The sequence below is a fragment of the Centruroides sculpturatus genome, unplaced genomic scaffold (genome assembly GCF_000671375.1).
Source record: "Centruroides sculpturatus isolate CEXI.00-Female unplaced genomic scaffold, Cexi_2.0 scaffold1397, whole genome shotgun sequence".
NCBI classification, from domain to species: domain Eukaryota; kingdom Metazoa; phylum Arthropoda; class Arachnida; order Scorpiones; family Buthidae; genus Centruroides; species Centruroides sculpturatus.
The window spans coordinates 184,123-191,287 of record NW_019385786.1 but is presented as its reverse complement, the minus strand read 5'-3'; positions in this window follow the sequence as shown (position 1 = coordinate 191,287).

Below are 7,165 nucleotides of genomic sequence, written 5' to 3'. Positions count from 1 at the left end.
TTGGCTACTTTAATATTATTTTTACGTGTTTTAGCTGGCAACACTCATTCGACCATGAAAGGGAGCCAGTATTTAAACGAAGCTTAATTTTCTAATTTTTAACGATACAATAGCGACGATTATTATTTTAAAAAATTTTTGTTAGGCTTAACATCGATGAAAATTCAACGCAAAATAGGTTAATAGCGATATACTAATATACTAATTACATGGGATATAATAATATACTACACTAATAATGGATTTTTTCATATTTTTCGGTTATCCGACTTTTCAATTATCCGACCAACCCCAGTCCCCAATTAGGGTGGATAATCGAGGTTCTACTGTATACTCAATTTACCCGCCTAAATTCTTCGTAGCGCGGCGCTGGACGGCGGAAAGTAGTTCGGCTGCCCGATGACGTTTTACCGAATTATAGGAGTTTTTTTACCAGGTTTGTACGGATACCGTCGCAATTTTTCGCCGTTTTATAGGAATCGTAATTATAGGAATCCGTGTTATAAGGGTCTACTGTACTGTGTGTTGCGTATTAATACCTCAGCTAACGAAAACAAAACCCAAAAACTAAATGCCTCAGTTTAATACTTATTATTTTAAGCTTGCGTACCTTTCTAAAAGTTATGCCTTTATTTCTGTTATCTTTACTCCAAATTCTGTTGTTTTCTTTCTTAATTCGACATCTATTACATTCTTTAGAACCCTGTTTTTATAAGCGGATTAAAACCTTCCGCTCAGTCTCCACTATTTTACTGACTTCCGGAAAGTTAGGTACAACTCTGTCAAGCTGACACTAGCATCACCAGTGGCAAGATTCAAATTGCACACCCCCATTTGGTATATAGATATACAGGGTGCATTTTTTATCTTGAGAAATTGAAACAACTTAATTGGATCTCATTATTTTGGAAAAAGGTATAGACAAAAGTTGTAGGGTGTCGAGGGGCCAATTAATTGGTAACCTTAGATGTGACCTTGTCCTTGCTTGATCTTCAAAATCATTTGATGGTCAAGTCTGTTTTTTTCAATGGGAACACATATTTTTGACCCCGGAAATGGAGAGAGCAGGAAATTTCACAACCGGATGTACAGTACCTTTGACTTTATTGTCTAGGTCATAGGTCAAGATTATTTTAAGGTTAAAATTATAAGCTTTTTCTAATGGGAAAAACCATACTTTTTATTACTGAAATAGGCAGGGAGGTAAAAATTACATTTTCACATGACCTTTTTACTTTGAACTTTAAAAACATTCACTACTTTTAGCACTACCGAGAAGTAACGATGTGAATGTAGTAGTTTTCTGTTTCCTCTGGGGTGCTTATTTTCAGTGAGTCTCCTTTCCTCTCACTATCGTGGTGCTTGTTTTCAGTGAGTCACTTTAATTCTTACCATTGTTTGAGATGCTGGTTTTAGGGGAAAATTTTATAAAAATGTTCAAAATGATGCCCTTCCACTTTAATGCATTTATTGAGCTGCGCTTACAATTATAACGCTTCAGATGACCTTCAGAGGTAAAATTTGGGGTACTCAGGGTCATGGCTGATTGTGAAATTTTCCGTTGTTTCCATGTAAATGTAACTTTTACCTCCCTGTTTATTCCAGTAATAAAAAGTATGGTTTTTCCCATTAGAAAAAGCTTATACTTTTAACCTTAAAATAATCTTGACCTTTGACCTAGATCAGGGCTTCTTATGGGTCGTGATCCCATTTGGGGTCGCTTAGCGAAATCTTGGGGTCTCGAGATTTTAATGCAAATTATTGAAAATAATTTGTGAGAGTTTGAAAATAGCACCTTGACAATTTTCCAGAGAAAAAAGTAAAAGGTAATTATTTTTGAATAACCTTCACTCGCAAGAGGGCATTAGAACAAACAACAAAACACATCAGAATCGGCAATCTTTTACAACAAAATAAAGTACGAAGTAGACGTGCTTAATCAAATGTTAAAAAAGTAAAGTGTGAAAACACAAAGTCGTTATTGGGTTACGCAGGTTTGATGCCGCTCTCATAANAAACCTTCCTCTCAGCCTCCACTATTTTACTCACTTCCGGAAAGTTAGGTAAGGTACAACTCTGTCAAGCTGACACTAGCATCACCAGTGGCAAGATTCAAATTGCACACCCCCATTTGGTATATAGATATACAGGGTGCATTTTTTATCTTGAGACATTGAAACAACTTAATTGGATCTCATTATTTTGGAAAAAGGTATAGACAAAAGTTGTAGGGTGTCGAGGGGCCAATTAATTGGTAACCTCAGATGTGACCTTGTCCTTGCTTGACCTTCAAAATCATTTGATGGTCAAGTCTGTTTTTTTCAATGGGAACACATATTTTTGACACCGGAAATGGAGAGAGCAGGAAATTTCACAACCGGATGTACAGTACCTTTGACCTTATTGTCTAGGTCATAGGTCAAGATTATTTTAAGCTTAAAATTATAAGCTTTTTCTAATGGGAAAAACCATACTTTTTATTACTGAAATAGGCAGGGAGGTGAATAGGCAGGGAGGCAATGATTGTGAAATTTTCCGTTGTTTCCATGTAAATGTAACTTTTACCTCCCTGTATATTCCAGTAATAAAAAGTATGGTTTTTCCCATTAGAAAAAGCTTATACTTTTAACCATAAAATAATCTTGACCTTCGACCGAGATCAGGGCTTCTTAAACTATGGGTCGTGATCCCATTTGGGGTTGCTTAGCGAAATCTTGGGGTCGCGAGATTTTAATGCAAATTATTTAAAATAATTTGTGAGAGTTTGAAAATGGCACCTTGACAATTTTCCAGAGAAAAAAGAAAAAGGTAATTTTTTTGAGTAACCTTCACTCGCAAGAGGGCACTAGAACAAACAACAAAACACATCAGAATCGGCAATCTTTTACAACAAAAAAAAAGTACGAAGTAGACGTGCTTAATCAAATGTTAAAAAAGTAAAGTGTGAAAACACAAAGTCGTTATTGGGTTACGCAGGTTTGATGCCGCTCTCATNGCTTAGTCAAATTTGAAAATAATGTAAGCACCATAGAGAAAGATGATGAGTTAATTGCTGCGGGCATTGCCACAGATAGTATTTACATGTTAATTGCTATAACAAATAGGCAAGAGCGAGTAAACTGCTCAATTAATGCAAAATTGTACAAGTGCATTAATTGAGCAGTTTACTCACTCTTGCCTATAAAAATTGCATAATTAAACGGCACCAAAGAGTAGGTCACAGAATTATGACACAATGAAACAAATGGAAAGAGAAAACTTAGTAGAGGGAAAAAAGTTGCATAATTGTAAACATAATTTACAATGTTCAATATGCATTAAAGCAAAGCTCACTGAATTGCCATATTCAACAAAATCTACTTACGGAGATAAAGAGCCATTGGAATTGGTCCATAGTGACATATGTGGTCTAATGCAAATAAATAGTATAGGAAGAAAAAGATACTTCCTTACATTTGTAGATGATTTTTCTAGATTTACGCTTGTAGTGTGATATATCTAATTGAAAGCAAAGAGAAAGGTCTTGCAAAACTAAAAGAATTTGTAGCAAATAAATTTAGAAAAAAAAATCACACTAAGATCAGATAACGGCAGTGAATACTATAATAAAAATACTCTTATTAAAGAATATTTAACAAAACAAGGAATTACTCATCAAACTNCGCTTGTAGTGTGATTTATCTAATTGAAAGCAAAGAGAAAGTCTTGCAAAACTGAAAGAATTTGTAGCTTCTACTACAAATAAATTTAGAAGAAAAATCAACACACTAAGATCAGATAACGGTGGTGAATACTATAATAAAAATATTGAAGAATATTTAACAAAACAAGGAATCACTCATCAAACTACAAAACTTATTCTCCTGCACAAAATGGTGTTGCAGAAAGAAAGAACTCATCTCTGATGGAAATGGCACGAGCTATGATAATAAATGCAAATCTTGCAATAGCCTTTTGGGGAGAAGCAGTGATAACTGCGAATTATTTGCAAAACAGATTACCTACTAAAACAATAAATAAAACATCATATGAGTTGTGGAAGAAAAGAAAGTCCAACCTAAACCATCTTAAAAATCAGTATATCCATCGACTCTGATGGCATCAGTACCCATAATAAACAAACAAACCTCCCTGCATAATTTCAGAAATTTTCGGCAAAAAGCACAAGAGTTATTAAGCTTCAAACAGGTGAACAAAATCGTGCAACACACTAATACAGTATTCAAACACGGAAATTATCCCCGCATTTACTTTGCATTTCTCGACGTTTTAAGGAGTCCTAAGTCGAAAAATGTAAAAATCTTGGAAGGGTCATTTTTTGATTCTCTCAAGTTTTTATGATTTATTTCTCTGTTATATGTGACAGCTGGAAAGTAAAAATGACTTTATTTAATTTTTTTCAAACAAAATGTATTAAGCAAACACATTTTAACGTAGAGTTTACTTTGTTTTCTGTTATGAAATTATTGTTATATGTTATTTTGATTATTATATATAAATCTAATTTAACTTTTCTTAATATAATGTGTAATGTTTAAAAGTATTTGCAGTTTTGTAATTATAATGTCACGTGCATGGGCTCATGCCTATTTAGTATAGACATATAAAACTCGATGCTAGCCTATACTTGCATCATATTTGTTTATCTATTTTAACAGCATCAAATGGATTTAATTTTGTTTCGTATTGATTAAAACAAAGCAATTATCATTAAAAAAACACAGGAATAGAGAACATATGTACAACATACAGAAACATATATATATTTATATATAATAGCAATGGTGTGCAGTCCATGGAAGCTGCGGAAGCGCCGCTTTCCTTGTATTTTCTAAAATATAAATACATATAATTCGATTATTTTCATAAACAAGTTCTTATATCTTTGTTTTATGTCAATGTATCTACTTTAAAATTAAAATAAATAAACTGTTTATTTTTGTCATTTCCAGTATTTGTTTATAATTTTTATGGAAACAATGCTTCCCTATCATCAAATGTCAACGCAGGCCACTGTATAATAGGAACATAGAAATATATGAAAGATAGACACATCATTACTTTTCCTTTAACAATAGAATCCTGCCAATCATCTATTATCAGCTTTCAGGTTAAGTTTTGAACTGAAATAACATGACTTTCGGTTTCTGTAGATAGTTCATATACAGTTAATCGGGTCCTTCTGCCCCTAATGGTTTCATATCTTGTTTCGTCTTTCACTTATTTAATGAAAGACAGATGGAAATTTATAGGTATACAATTTTTTCAAATTGCAGCCTAACTAGAACCAATTAATCAGGCTTACTATACTCAGCGATTCTTTCTTTGTCTAATATGCATTCCGGCCTAACTGGCAATTTTCTAATATTAATCAAACAAAAATTAAATTCGCTATAAGTATAACAAGCTTAATCATAACCCCCGCAACCTACAGCTGGGCTCCCAGACCAGGATCATTAGCAAGCCCACCTCTCCCTCCAAGACAATACCCAATAAACTATCGATTAAATTATTTCAAAGTAAATTTTCTGGCTTTTGCCAAAGAAAATTGTTCGATTACATTACTAAAATTTGTTTGTTTAGCTAAATCTTTTTCAATGCACAAAATTGCTAGGTTATTTAGGTTGGCCTTCTTCATAACGGGTCCCATGAACACGGGCTCCAGACTAGGGTCCAATCGGTCACTACATTGTGGAAGCCATGAGATTAATTCATTGGTACCAGTTAACTAATCTTTTATGAAAGTAATGATATAAACAGAAAGCTTTTTAATAAGTAATTATGTTTTCATAAAAATTATGAAATGCAATTTTGTATATATAAAAATAATAATAATAAACAATAATAAATAATACCGTTTATTTCTGTTAATTAATCATAATTTCACAATTTAACAATTAATTATAATTAATTTTAAAGCAAAATTCATGATATTATATAGGCCTATGTAATTTTATTAAAATAAAATATTAATTTTATAACATAACTTAATACACTTATTAAGTGTAATACAAAAGTTAATTATGCTAAATTAAAATGTTAATTAACAAACTTACATTCAAGATAAATTATGTGTAATTTATTCGTTCTTCATTGCATAAACTACTACTGTCTACGTTTACAAAGAATGGAATTTCTTATAGTGAATTTATATGAAACGTCTGTATTGTTTGCTTAGTCAATATTTATGTAATTTTCATGGAAAATATATAATATTATTTGTGAAGCTTTTATTATTTTCATTAGGATATTATCGATTTTTCTTTATACGAAACAACAATGTTTAGAAATAATTTATTTTAAAAATATTCTCCGATAGAAAATACTTCACTTATTTCAAATTAAATTCGAAAGATATTTAATTAATAGAATTGCACTAACTAATAGGACGTTCACTATTGAAAATCAATACGTGGCACTGGTATCGGGATTATGGATACTTAGCTTTCTGTTTCGTCAGTCGTACTGTGTTTACATTGCTTAAAATTATATTTTTTATTTATTTAGATATTATTAAAATGCCGATTAAGTGTTGTATATTTCAGTGTAATGCCAACAACTGAAACATACAACAAGAAATGCCAGGTTTAAAATTAATAATCTATACTAATATAATGAAGAGGTAAAGTTTGTAATTTTGGATGTAGGAGGTAATCTCCGAAATTACTCATCCGATTTCAAAAATTCTTACACCAATATTTAGAATGGAACATCAGGGTGGACATAGGCTGTATGTTATTCTGTTAAACAGTCATATAAATTAAAAGATATCATCTAGGATTAAGACTTTTGTGTCCAACAGATGGCGTTAACTCCGCGAGTACGACGACCTAAGTTTACTTTTCTACTAAAGTGTAAGGCATTATGTTTTTCTGTGAGGATGAACTAAAAACGAACCCAAATCATCTTCTATGTATATAAGTAAAAATGTAATGCTCGTTTGTTCCTACCGATTCCTTTGAAATTTTGACACAACGTTGCATTCGAACACACACGTGTTTTTATCTAATACTAGCAGATCCCGCCACGCCTTGTTGTGGCTCAAAATGTATCTATTATAAATGTATAACACTTCCCCCGTGGGGGGAGAATTTTTCGAAAAATTTCTTCTTAGTGTACATTCTCTTGACGTACCCTATTAAAACGCAATCAAAAACGCAAAAAC